Source organism: Acomys russatus, chromosome 22 (assembly GCF_903995435.1).
Source record: "Acomys russatus chromosome 22, mAcoRus1.1, whole genome shotgun sequence".
In the NCBI taxonomy this organism is placed as follows: domain Eukaryota; kingdom Metazoa; phylum Chordata; class Mammalia; order Rodentia; family Muridae; genus Acomys; species Acomys russatus.
Genome location: NC_067158.1, coordinates 57139583 through 57152835, shown reverse-complemented (window position 1 = coordinate 57152835; position 13253 = coordinate 57139583).

The window sequence follows — 13253 nt, the reverse complement described above, 5'->3', positions numbered from 1 at the left end:
ACTGCCTTTGGTGTTGAATTGCAGTGTGGAAGTGTAAGCTGACTATGTCCTTTCCTCCCAAACTTGCTTTTTGGTCACGGTGTTGTATCGCAGCAATAAAACCCTAACCAAGGCAGTCACCAAGTTGGGCTTTAGTAGCATACTTACTTTGGTGTGTCATAGAGTCTCTATTGGGTAAGTAAATGTTTGCTCACGTATCTCCAGGAATAGTATCATAATACAAGGGGAAAACACTAAAATGGTATATCGAAAATAGGTTTGAATATCACACAGATGGAAGCTATCGTAAGAAATCTACTTCTTTTCATTTGGATTATTATCAAAACTGGGCAATTTAGTGTACTTGAGGTTATTTCACGTGGGATATTAACAAAACAAGGGTGTACTTTGGCTTCTGTCGTTCCCTCTAGGGCACGAAATACAGAAGTTAGCAGTCCCAGATTTGAAATACTGCAATTTACTTTTTATGAAGATAGTAACTCTGCTTTCACTTTTCTTAATTCTTTTAGCCCTTCATTCTGTGGTGTGGGCTAAGTACCAAGTGTGCACACATGAGTTATGGGTTCATGGGTACTTGAAATGTTTAACAATATTATTCAGATTGGCAAAAAAAAATATAGCACAATGATTTAGTTGGAATGTCTTCAGAAATTCGGCATTAACAAAGCTATAGAGCTTAATATTCATTTCAGCTTCACATTTCAATGTTTAAAAGGAAAAGGCTCACTGGCTTAAATAATTAATCAAAAAATTTCAATAGAGTTAAAACTCTGATATTAAAATGGAATTCGTTTTTGTCAAAGAATAGCTTCCATAAGCTTTGTGATATCAAATGTGACATGCAGAAAGAAGCCATGAGCAAAAGCAGCGCATGGAAGCAATAGAAAACATTTATTTGGTGGAGGTAACTGTAATCTAGACAAACTATTTCAGAAATGTGATGTCAGACAGCTGTGTAGAGGTTGAAACAAGTCAAGTTTTAAATGGTCAAACAAAATATTGCTGAGGTTTTGTGATTAGGTACAGGCTGTGTTTGTGGGTCTTTTGTTATTATGTAATTAACAATTGTTAATGACTTAGAATCAATGTGGTTAATGAACCATTCTCTGAAAATTTGTTTTCAATGCTGCAGGAAAAACTACTAAGCCTCTGTGTTTAAAAAAAAATAAATAACACAATGAGCAATGAATGTGTACACAAGACAGGAAAAGCTGTCAAAATAGCTCTAATGAAAATCCAGTAGGAGGCCTGTTCTCTTTCTGCCTGTTGCCACACACACACACACACACACACACACACACACACACACACACACAGTTTTAATTTATTCAACAGTAGTCCTTCCAAGATTATCAATTTGCAAATATGCACTAGGTGTCCACACTGAGCCCCTAGGAGCATTTCCAAGGGACAACATGCCATCTTCTTTTTTTGCTAAATTTGTTTATTTCTTACTGAATGTACACAATGAACCTAGTTCCTTTGGCCTCAGGAAAGTATTTTAAAAACAGAAGACCAAGAGAGAGAGAGAGAGAGAGAGAGAGAAAGAGAGAGAGGACACTATTACAAATGATTCCAGCAATTAAAAAAATAATATATACATAACAAGTGCCAGTTGTCCTCAGGAAAAAAAAAAATGTACTTGTAGAGGCAGATGAAGTCTTCTTGGTCAGGCACAGAGGAGCCCATATGGAACAGCCTTGCATCTGCCATCAGGGTTGATAGACAAAGAGCATCTAATTTTAGATTTGCCTTCCAGACACCTGGGTCCTGATTCAGGCTAAGTTGAGAGAACATGCTTGCCCAAATCTCACTGCTGCCACTAGAACCAGCTGTCACAACCACACACCTGCCTACTCCCATGGGCCAGAGGGAGGACAGATAAAATACTCCTGGGTCACAACTTACACTACAAGCTAGGTACAGTCATCAGTCCTAAATAAGGCAGATAAGATAATCTGAATAAGAGAGGAAATCAGAAAAAGGAACTTTATTCAGTGTGGTCACACTGGGAAGAGGAATAAAGAACTGTCCAGTGGCCTGCCTAAGTGAGTCTTTGTGGTCCTGAAGCCATATTAATATTTAAGCAGAAGGGAATGGATTTGAACATCTCAGTAGTCCCTGTCAGGCGTAGTTCTGCCCAGTGCTGACCCATCACTGTCTTGCCCTCAGTATCCTCCTGGACTGTGGCTAATAAGTTGATAGAACAGTGTGAAATTTTTCTTAGAGACAAGTTCCTCCCCTGACTACATTTGTTTCCTTCCCAATGCATTAGACTTCAGGGAGAAATATCCGTTTCTTTGGGATTCATTCTTTCAATAGTCTCATAGATTGAGAAGCTTAAAATGTCTGTTTTGAATATCTTCACACATCATACACCTGTCAAGAGACTAGGAAACAGAAGGAAGCATCACATAAAACAAGAACTAATTTCTTCTTTCCTTTCTCTCCTAATTTTCTCAGTTATGTACAGGGAGGGGTTTATGTTTGTTGGGTGACCACTACAGGAGATGAGATCACTGAGTCCCACACTCATAGCTTCCTCTTGTCGCTAAATGTGTCATTGAGGCAACGTGCAAAGGAAACTGAAATGAACTTCTGGTTTGGGTATATTGTACTGTTCTTTTATAAACATATGAAAAATGAAGTGGTCCAAACCTCAGAAACATTGTCCAGAATCTTAGCATACTTGTCTCTGCTATGGTTTTATTTCCATGAGGGTCTCTAATTTTTACCCTATAATGTAGAACATGTATAATGTAGTTCTGTAGCAAGGTTCCAGAAGTGGCTTATGGCGACTCACTGGACAGCAGTAGGCTGTGAGGGTGAGTGGTCATCCATTCAGAATAGAGACTTTATAGGAAAAGAGGGCATGGTGACAGAGCAAAGGGCATTGTAAAAGCCTGGAAGGAAGGTTGCCTCCTTGTAAGGAGAGCTGCCTCAAGAGAAACCTTCCTCCTGAACACCTTCATTGTAGACCAAACAAGTGGATAGTTGACGTTGAAAACAGCAAGCCTGTGGCCCTTTGCCATGCTAAGCCTAATATACTATCATTCACTGCAATGTCTACTGTAGAAACCACACAAGTACAACTTTTCACTCCTTATCTTAGAAGAGTTGGCCAGAAACTATACGAACACCTACATTGGAGAGAAACTGGTCAGGATGATTTGTCACTCACTGGGACTCTGGGGAAAAAACAAATAAACAGAAAAATTTTGAAGGGTTGTTTCTGTTACTGAGTTAATAAAAGCAAATTTTTGCAAAACAGGATACATACATCTACAGTAGATAGGACGTTGTCATGAGATTATGGAGAGAAATAATTATATGAATCTGTAGGAAGCAGCGTAAACCTTCTACCTCCTTTGGCTGCTGTTGTTGAAGTGTACAACATACTTTCATTGTTACTATAATTGTAACTCCTAAGAAGCCTATAGAATCAGGTTTTACTGCATTTCATTTATTTTCCTTTTAAGTGAGGGGAGACCATAACTGTGAATATGGTTCCAGGCTAAACATACCATGAGAGAGCCCTGAGTTTCCTTTTAGGCTTTTGGAGCTCCATGGCAATATTTCTTTTCTTTTAACACATGTATTTACTTGATTTCTTCATAGATACATTTGTTGGTATGACTGAGAAGTATGCACAATCATTAAATACTCTACTAAGAAAAGCCTGACAGCTATTCAAAGTAGATGAATAGAAAGTTTTTCTCTTATTAAATAGTGAAACCATAACATGTCTAGTAATATTGTAATCAGTGAATTTAAGAAAGACAAAGGAATGTGCAAGTGGGCTGTTACAATGGTCTCAGCACAGGGAACAAAGAAACCTGGTAGATTTGCTTCCCCGGAAGGCACAGTGAATGAGGTAAGGGCTCTAGTCCAAAACTATAAAAATAGCTTTTTAATTGTTTTATATTTTTTCTATAACAAAGTGTCCATAAAAAGCACAACTTACAGCATTAGGTGGTCACCAACCAACTAGTTGGAATCAGAGACCTCTCTTATACTTGATAGAAATCTGGTGTGGGCAAGAAGCTCCTCAGCATTGGTATTTGTAGGTCTTGGTAGTTGGCTGTGGTGAGTGGCAGCTTCAGGCAGCTGGGACCAGGAGTAGGCTGTGCCCCCTGGGGTCACAGCTCTCCTGCAGGCCTTGCACCAGGAAACCTTCAGATCTAAAGCATTGTCTCTCAACATTCCTAACACTGCAACACTTTACTAAAGTTCCCCATGTTTGTGGTGACCCCCAGCCATAGAATTACTTTGCAGTTATTTCATAACTGTAATTTTGCCACTGCAATGAATTGTAATATAAACATTTGGTAGCAGGGGATCTGATATACCACCCCCAAAGGGGTAGCGACCCATAGGTTCAGAACTGCTGCTTTCAAGGGTCTTATGTTCATTTGGAGACAGACTTGTGCTGACAGAGACATGCTTTGCAGCTTCTGGGCCAGTGTGCCAGGATCCCCAGGCCCTTTATAACAGACAATGTCAGATCCCAGGCTTAGAGTGTCTCAGACCCTTCTGAGCCTATTGTGTTGGGAGACTCTGCTGTTTGAGGTCATAGTTGGCCATGTCCTGACAGCTCTCCTGGACTCAGCATAGAGTGAAGGACTCCCTATCTTAGCAGGGGCTTCTTTGTATCTGCCTGACTTAATTTGGAGAGAGTCTCTAGGCACTGGTCGCTTAAACCGTATCTGGAATATAACCTTTGACAGTTCTCTGCACACTTCTCCCCCTGCAGCCGTTGGATAATTACTTCTGCATTCAAGTTCATATGATAGGACTGTGCTGCCAAATGCAATAAAGCATTCCTGTCACTTCAAGCCCCAGCCAATAGTGTAGCTCTAACCTGGGAACCCTCCACCCACCACCGACTCCCCCAAGAACTATATAGCCTTTGTTCACCTGGAATAAACTTGAGCAGTCTCACTGAAGCCGGTGCAAGAAAGTTTTCTCTTTGTACTCACGTTCTGTCCAGAACACCACTGTTCATCATTCTGCACCCTTTGCCTTCGGAACTGGTGGGTAATGTTCCCTGGGGGTGGGAGCCCCACACCATTGCTTAAGAGTTCATGGCCGGTTTTGGTGGTGCACGCCTTTAATCCCAGCACATAGGAGACAGAGACAGGCAGATTGCTGTGAGTTTGAGGCTAGCCTGGTCTACAAAGCGAGTCCAGGACAACCAAGGCTATACAGAGAGACCCTGTTTCGAAAAAACAAAACAAAACAACACAAAAAAACAAAAAAAAATAATTCCATGATGTTTTTCCGGTGTCTGTGGCCTGTGGTTTCTTTTCTCTGGTTCTTCATGGCCTTTCATTCTTTGTTTCCAGATAAGCCTCTCTGTCTCTGTCTCTCCCTCCCTCCCTCCCTCCCTCCCTCCCTCCCTCTCTCTCTCTCTCTCTCTCTCTCTCTCTCTCTCTCTCTGATTCTCTCCACTTAGGCAGTTTCTCTGGTTCCTTACCTAAGTGCTTTAGGAAACTACAGCTGCTTCCTGTTACTGAGCCTAGAATCAAGGCTGATAACCACCTGGGGATCATCTTCTGCTTCACTTCCGCTTTTGCCTCTGACTGTGTCTTCACCATAGCTGCTCTGAAGCTCCTCTGATTATGCCATTGGTGCTGGCAAGGATATTTTAGCAAGTGTGAAGTTACTTACCAGCCATTGTCTACCTGCCTTCCACTGCTTATGAAGGTTTATTTCTGCTTCCTGACACTTCCAGACACTGATTGTCTGATTAAAATTCAGTCCTCTGGAGAAACTAGAATGGTGAGGGTCCAGCTCATCACCTTATCTCAGGCCAGATTCTGCCCCTCACCCAGCCATTTCTTGTCCTTTTGTTTAGGAACTAACATCTATTACAACTGATTTTTTAAAAAAAACTTTTAGAATAGTTTAGATTATTAGGCAACTAGTGCTTACCAATCCAAAAGCTAAGAATGTCATCAGATAGGACCGGAGGCCTGTAGAAAAGTTCCTCTATATGGATACACATGCCTCATTGATGTACCCAGCAATATATTTTAAACTTGCTTTAATCTATGACTGTGTTCAGTAAAACCATAAAAACTTTGTGAAAGTTGGAATTTGAGATAACTTGATCTGTGTTTGCAGGCCATGGTAACTCAAGATGGCTCCGGAATAAAGTATTACTTATTCCCTTTAATATGAGATCTGTGGTTTTTTTGCATTGACATTTATACCATAAAAAGTATCAAACTAAGGCACCATCCAAGGACAATACAGGAGGTAAACTTTAAACCCCTACCCAGATCTAGCCAATGGTCAGAACATTCTCCACAGTTGAGTGGAGAGTGGGGTATGACTTTCACATGTCCCCTGGAGGGGGAGACCTGGTGGCACTCAGAGGAAGGACAGCAGGCTACCAAGAAGAGACTTGATACCCTATGAGCATATACAGGGGGAGGTAATCCCCCTCAGGAACGGTCATAGGGGAGGGGAGTAAGGGGAAAATGGGAGGGAGGGAGGAATGGGAGGACACAAGGGATGCAAGCACATAAACAATAGTCATTAGCCAATAATATACTAATATTAATTCATCAGTTGCAGCAAAGGAACAGTGGATGCAAATATTAATAATAGCAGATGAGAGGAATTGAGGAGGCATATAAGAACTTAATGTATCCTTCATTGTATTGTTATGTAGATCTAAAACTACTCTCTGCCAAAATCAAAAAGCAACAAAGTGTGAAGATTTCAGACAAGAAGCTGCCAACATGACCAGAGTAAGGATGTCAAAGTCACTGAAGAAGAAATTGGAGTGAAGACTGCTAGTAAAAAAAAGATCAGCACAACAATGGCTCCGCGTTGCAAAGGTGAGTGTGGGGAGCTTTACTTCTGGGATCAATGGCTCCGCATTGCAAAGGTGAGTGTGGGGAACTTTACTTCTCAGATCTAGATGATACCATAGTCTGAATGTGTTTTCAGAAATTCATTTGAAGTTGATGAGAAGTCTAGTAGTAAAAAGAAGCCTTCTGAGAGTTAATTGGGTCATGTGTGATCTCTGACCTTATTAAAGACAGTGCAGAGAGACCTCCAGCTCCTTCTATAAGTGTGAATGCAGACACCGTTGATATTCTTGAAATGTAAGTCCTTATCAGGAACTGAGCATGCAATCTCCATTTTTTTCCTGGTTGTCCTATGCTCCAGAATTATAAGAAATTGAATTCTAGTAGTTTAGTTTTCTTCTTAAATTTGCACATGTATCTACACTGGCACCAATGAACTCATGTTCTCTCTCTCTCCCACCCTCTCTGTCTCTGTCACACACAAACACACACGTGTGCATCACATCACAAACAATAACATAGTACTTGACATGCCCAAACACAGAAAAGAGCAAATGTGATACAAATAACCAGAAGAGGCCTGTAAATTAATGAAAAATAATTTAAATTTTTAAATCACGAACGCTAGGACATTTTCTGAAATGCGTCTCCTACATCAAACAGTACGAGAATATTGGCTGCCAATTTAGTCAAAGCAAGGTTATCAGCGGCCTTGAAATGGGTAGGTTTACCTGCGTCTTAAGAAGGAATACTTAGTTGGTTGAAGAAAGAACTGAAGGACGAAGAGATGTCTAAGCAGTAAAGGATCCTTGCTGTTCTTGTAGAAGACTCGGCCTCGGTTCCCATTATCTACATAGCAGGTCACTAACAACTGTGACATCAATTAGAGTTGACCAGACACCCTCTTCTGGCCTTTGTGAGACCTAATTATAGGCAGTGCAACACACACACACACACACACACACACACACACACACACACACACACACACACACTCCCCCCACCAAACAAACAAATATGTATGAAAGAAAGAGTTTCCGTTTAAGAAAATGTAGGTAGCATGAATATGTAACATTTGAAAGTTTTTCTAGCATGATATAGACAAAAAATGTTAGATGTAGGATGATATACAATTAAAGGAGGCTTCTGTTCTTGTACTTTGGATTGGAGACAAGGAAAAGACATGCATGAATCTGTCGCACAGAATTCACTTCATTAGGACATACTGGAAGACTTTCATGACATGAAATACTGTACTTTAAAGTAAAAATTTAAAACCACTCTAGGTTCCCAACAATGACGAAAGCCAAGGCAGGGGAGAACAATAGTGTGAGGTCAGCCTGGGAAACTGAGTTGACAATGTCTTAAAATTTAAAAGTACAAAATAATGGCAGTGGATATGCTCACTAGTGAGATACTTGTTTAGTATACATGAGGCCCTGTAATTCAACACAAAGTTCACCAAGTACAGGAGAGAGGGAGAGAGAGGGAGGAGACAGAGAACACTTTCAGAAAGACTTCAAGTTTGCCGTTGAGCTAACTGGATGGGTGAGATCGATAAGGAGTCATGGAGGAGAAGAGGAAGGGAAAAAAAATTCTGATTTTACACATATGAAGCTTAGTTGTCACCGCTAGATATTATTGAGAACCAAATGGCTCAAAAGACACACAAATTCTACCAGGAAGTTAAGCTTCAGTGTAAGCCCTACTTCCAAACTGAAGACAAAAAGAGACAGAGAGGCACACTGTGTTGGACTATGGACACACTCACAGACACTTTGTCAGGAACCATGTCTAAATATGAAAATATGAACTGTCATTAGAAATTACTGGCTATTCTATAGAAAAAGATCCAGAGTTAAAACCTCTGAGGAGAGAGCAATATCTAGAAGGCAGCCATGAGTTTTGTCTCCCACAGTTCTAAGTGGGAAGAGGAAGGAATAATTATAGCACAGATATGCCCTAAGAAGAGCTATTTTACCAAAACGCTCTCTACTGGGGCTTTACAAGAGCCTAGCTCCCCTAGTCAAGGAAAATATCCAATTATATCATGTTCCAGCCATTGTTCCTTGTTTAAGTGGTCTGGGGTGCTAGGAAACACCATGAGGTTCACCATCTATAGATACAAACTCACTAAAAAAAATTGAAAACTGATCTTTGGGTCTAGATTGGTTCTCACATGCTCCTTACATCATTAGCATTCTATTTATAGCTGTTTTCTGCATCCTTTTCATGTCTGACTTTCAAGAAAAATATTATATTGCATACTAAGGAGGAAAAGCAAGCATCTAAATCATAGTGTATTGTGGTGAGACTTTTGGAATTAAATATGTGGAAACATAAAACAACCATCATTATTATATTTAGGGAACTATTGGATAAAACAGACAGCATGAAGAACAGATGGGCAGTGAAAACATGGATATCTTTAAAAAAGAACTGGAAATGTGAGATATAAAAAAGACTATGACAGTGATTTAAATCTTTGTATAGATTTTTTAGTAAACGAAGAAAAGAATGTGTAAGCTTTAGAAGACATGGGTAGAGTTCTAAGTTGAAGAAAAAGGGAAAGCAGAGGGAAAGGTGAATCAGAACATGCAAGAAATGAAAAAAAAAAAATACACAAATTGAAGGCCCTGTGTGGCGCTAACTCCAGCAAGGACAGAAGGTGCCCGTGAGGCAGAAATGAGGTTGACCTTCCTGGATCTTACAGTGTTACACATCACATGTTCAGGAAGCTCAGACAAATATCTAGCAGATTTTCAGAAACAAAGGCACAAAACTATATGTAGATAAGCGAGGCAGCCAAATTGAAGAAAATCAAAGATGAAACAAATAAAAGAAATGAAAGCCAGGTGAAACAATTTTTCTCCTATGTGGGGTAATCAGAATCTATTAAGACAAGAATAAATGATAAAATTGTCAGGATTTAAAAAAAAAAGCACTAGACAATTTAGATATAAAACTTCTCTCTAAAAAAAAAAAATGATTAGGCTAGTGGTTCTAAGCCCCCACTGACATGTTGCACTGTGGATTTTGTAAGAGGAAAATGATATAGGTCAGCAACCAGAAGCATAAAGAACAAAAGGACAAACAAGTTAAGAACTGAATTTATTTTTCTTGTTCTTAATTGATCTAATAGATGACAATTCTTTGAAACTATTGGGCTTTTCTCATATTTATATTAGCTCTCTGAAAATAGTGTTTGATGTATTTTGATCATATTGAGTACTGAGCACTACAAACTGTATGGACATAATTACTATGTTTAGTATTGTGCCTGTTCATTAGAGTAACAGTAGCAGGTTTTTCTCTTCGGAGACTTTGTGGCTTATCTAACCACAGGGTCTTGGACACAGTAATGGTGCCATGTACAAGTTCCCACATGTGGAGCAGATGTTAAATCCAATCAGAAAGTGGTTGGGTAACTTCCGTAGCACTTTTGTCACCATTGTACTAGTGAGCATATTTTGCCAAGCTGCTCCTTGTAGGTTTCATGGTTCAGAACTGAGTGAACTCAGCAAACTTCCTTTCTCTTGCAAAAGGATGAATGGCACCTTCCATCACTGTGTAAGCTAGCCAGTACGGATGAAGATTCCAGGGACCAAGAGAAAGCATTTCTCTTGCGAGGATATGAGTTCAATTCCTGGCAGTTGCATTAGGAAGTTGACACTTGCCTGTAACTCCAAATATGGGGAAATCAATGCATCTGGCCAAGTGAATGTAACCGATGACTAACCTACACTCAGATATGTAATTTAAATATATAGATTGAAATAAAACACATTAAAAAATCATTTTGTTGCAATTTTACATTTATTTATTTCTGTCTCTATGTCTCTATCTCTGTCTGTCTGTCTGTCTGTCTCTCTCTATTTCTGTGTGTGTGTGTGTGTGTGTGTGTGTGTGTGTGTGTGTGTGTGTGTGTGTGTGCTAGGTAGGTCACAGGACAATTGGCAGAGGTGGATTCTCTTTTTTCACCATATGAGTTTAAGAGACTGAACTCAGGTTTTCAGGATTGCTGACACATCTTTGCTAGCTGATCCACCTTACATGCTGTCAAACATAACTTTACAGAGTCTGAAGACATGATTCGGTGGTTAAAAGCAATGGATCCTTTTCCAGAGGGCCCACATAATGGTTTAAAAACACACTCATGTCACCTCACAACTACCTATAAATCTAGGCAACGAGCATGCATGTGTATGCACACTATATGCAGACAAGATACACACACACACACACACACACACACACACACACACACACAAACATGAAGTGTAATGTAAGTTTCTGGTTTCTTTAAAGACTCAGTTGTTTCAAATCATGATTTTTCTGGAAGCTGTTTTGTGAGAGAGCATGTAATGTTTTTCTCGATGCTGTCTTATGAGAAGGGGCTGTCTCATGGGAGGGGCATGGTTTTTGCCAACTGCAAAACATTCTTGTGTGGACTCTGATCCCATAAATAGAAGTCAACAGACAGTGAGAATGATTTTGCGTTGCTACACCTTACAATAGTTTACATCACTTCCCTGGCCCTAATTTTTCAACACTTCACTTAGCAGAGAGAAACATTCCAGAGAATTTCTTGTGGCAATCTGGCTGACTCCGCTGACTCATGCTGACGCAGCAGAGTTTTGCTGTTTCTCCTGGATCATGCCATGGCTATTGATTCATGTTGCTGTTTGGTATTTGCTATTGGACTGGAATGCTGGTATGTTGACAATGCAGGGTAGAATCTCCCCAAAGAACTATGTCTAAAAAGGTTCACATCCCCCTCCCCTTTTGTTCTCTCTTACTTCTGATCAGTGGGTTGGAAGGAAGGTTGAAGTGTTTAAGAACCATAAATAAACTAGATTTTTGAAAATCCTAAGCCTACACACACACACACACACACACACACACACACACACACACACACACACACATTTTCGTCAATAGTGTGCTTAAGACAATAATTTTGTCAATGCATTTTGTGACTGTATCTTTATAATGAGCATTACAGTAACGGAAAGGAAGGAGGTCTCAGAATAACTTTATTGTTATAATAACATATATTTGCACTTCCTGTAGTATTCCTGGGACTAGGAAAATTAGTTTGTATTAATTGTAGAAGCTTATAACAGACTGCAAGAATGCCATAAACAAAGAAAAGAGCCAGAGAGATGTACATTTTGTGTATGAAGAACTGTTGGATATGGATATTTCCATCTAGAAAAAAACTAATAACTTTAAGGGCAAAGATAGATACAATATTTAAATCATAGCCTTGAGTCAAAAATATTGAAGCAATAAGATAAATTGATCTTAAAATATCTGAGGGCTACCAACATGTACCAGCCAGTATAATCTATGAAAAACATTGAAATCTAGAATTAAAGAAGGCTTTCAACATGGTCTGGAAGAAGCTTATGGGATCTCTTATAAAAGGAGAGAAAGAGAAAGAGAGAGAGAGAGAGAGAGAGAGAGAGAGAGAGAGAGAGAGAGAATGAGACAGAGACAGAGACAGAGAGACACAGAGACAGAGAGAGAAGCACATTTCTTGTTCTGCTAGGGTATATGTTTTTATATGTATGAGTTTGATACCACATACTTTTCTTTTGTTAATATAAAGTCATTAAAAGCCCCTTGAAAACATAGTGTAGGTATACTCACAAAGTGTGTGAATTGAGTCAAAATCAGTGATACTCAACTTCCCTAATGATGTGACCATTTTACACAGTTTTTTTATGTAGTGGTGACTATCCATCATAAAATATTTTTCATTGCTTATTCATAACTATAATTTTGCTACTGTTAAGGACTCTAATGAAAAAAATCTGATATACAGGATATCTGACATGCTACCCCCAAAAGGTCATGACTCATAGGTTGAGAAACAAGGGCCCAAACAAAAAAGTTTGGGAACAGTTGAAAAGAAGGAAAGTCCTTTAGATACACCTAAGGAAGGAGGAGGAGAAACTTCAGGGTGAATGGGTGGCTGATGGCATGGAGAGATTAAAGCAAAGCAATGCTCCTAATGCCATCTGTTTCTGACTAAAGCTACTGAGCATATTATTATCAAAATAAGGAATCTCAGATAGGAGATAGTTTGGAGGGCGAGGAATTGTCAGTCACTTTGGCTGTGGTGCTGAGATTCTTGTAAGATAGAAACAAAGTGGGGAAGGCTGAGACTTTAAGGAAGGCTTCATGACTGCTCCTATGGAACGCGGTGGGTGACCACTCTTATGGTCAGGAGAAGAGAATAACTGACTTTGGAAAAAAGGATAATTAGTTCATTTTGAAAGGATGAAATCTAGTTATCTGTGGTTAGTTCCTTGTGTTTGATTTTGCTTAGCAGTATTTCTATATGTGTCTTTCTGGAATGTTTTCAGAGGTGACGAGGATTTGAATCTGTATTTCAGAGTATGCACCATTTAAGCCACTGGTTTC